Genomic DNA, 1804 nt, shown 5'->3' with positions numbered 1-1804 from the left:
TAACTAATCACATCGACTATGCACACAGCCCCGAAAAACATAACAAGGAATGGAGCTAGAAACTCACCTGGATGCGGTTACGTTCACCGTTAATGGTTATCCCTTTCTTCAATTGTGCACGGCTAAATGTATAATAATTACATGCATCAATTAACTATCACTACTCATATCGCGTTTCTAGTTTACTTATTGCCCTCAACTAATGGGGGTCCGGGGGGGCAGCGCCCTTAGCAGCGGGGTTCTAGGGGCGGAAGCCCCTACGGGGTCCAAGGGGCAGAGCCCCTGGCTGGGGTTAAGGTGTCAGGTCAGCTTGGAAAAATTTTATTTTCATTAACTGTCTTAACACATTTTCCACTAGGATTTTAAGTTATTTTCTAAATTGGGCTTATTTGTTAAGCCTAAGATAAGGGGCTTAGTATCATGCGGACTTAGTTAAATCTGGCCCATCTGTCCATTAAGTAACTGGCCTAACTGGACTCAGGCCCAAATTCAAACAGAGGACAGAGACGGCCAAAAACTCTGATCTAGCCGAGAACCCATATGGTTTGACCGAGAACCTTTGTTCCTGACAGAGATCCCTCATGGCCGAGAACCCTCTTGGCCGAGAACCCTTGCCACAAGCTTTCAACTCGGTTTAAGGTCCCTTATCAGCTCAAGTAGCTGGTGGTGGTTGTTATCACTGATCGTGATAATATTTCTACATTGTTTGTACATTTTCCACCCACTAACCCTCCATTAACAAGATCCATTCCATTTTAGTCATAAAGCTTTAAACTTTATTATATTAAAACGTTTTAAGCTATATCTAGGGCTCATATACGAGTTATACATAACCATATGTCTATTGAGCTCATTTCAATCATCAAGTTTGCTACTTTATGGTTCGTTTATTCCCGATCTATTCTACGTTCAAGTTTCATGGCCAACCGTTCATAAAAATATAATCTTTAAGGTCAAGAACATACCTTTTGACATTTCTAAGGTCACAGCTAGCTTGGTTTGTGAACGAGGACTTGTTAGCTCACTTATATGATCCAAGATTTTATGTTATGAAGCTTGGTTTTGGGTTCGGATGATGGCCGGTGGCTATGGGGGTGTTTATGGCTTAAGTGTGTGTTTTAAGGTGTAGGCAATTGTGTAGAATGGATGGAAATGAAAAGATTTAGGGTTTAAGGGGTATTTATACTCCCTTAAGCCCATGGACCTAAGGCCCATCTTTCCCTTTTAGTCCATGATTAACCCATCTAATTAGCCTACTTATCTTTCTATCATTACCATTTATTATTTTATTATTCTCGTAATAACTCAAGTAAGCTTTCTCGTCATAACAAATGAATATAAAATATTATTACTTGAAATTTTTGGGATGTTACAAAATGTAACCTCCACCACGCTTCGTTCGTGTCCATTTTATCAATTTTTTTGGAACATCATCCCAGTTTTTCTGATTTAACCCCAAACCCACAACGACTGATCGAATTCCATAATTACCGTCTGGGCTTACGTCTTTGATGTCTGAGATGAGTGGGTGCGCCCAAAAGGACATAACGCTCTTAAACCATTTTATAAACGGTACTTGTGAGGGAGAATCTATTAAAGGATACAATTTCTCAATGGAAGAGCGTTTCTATTTCTTAGGACGCATGCTCGAATTTTAAAACGGGACTGAGACTGGGACATCGAACGAGACAGTGAATGGGTGGTGTGGCTTACGTGTGTGGGCACCTGTGACGATGAATGGGTGTAGGAGTTGTGTCTTAGGGGATCCTGTTTTTTGAGACGCCCTTTAGGGTCATCTCGTTTC

This window comes from Bidens hawaiensis, unplaced genomic scaffold (assembly GCF_021521415.1).
Source record: "Bidens hawaiensis isolate Kalapana, Puna unplaced genomic scaffold, B.hawaiensis_p1.1 tig00009657_1, whole genome shotgun sequence".
Classification (NCBI taxonomy): Eukaryota; Viridiplantae; Streptophyta; class Magnoliopsida; order Asterales; family Asteraceae; genus Bidens; species Bidens hawaiensis.
Note: the sequence above shows the minus strand (reverse complement) of the source record.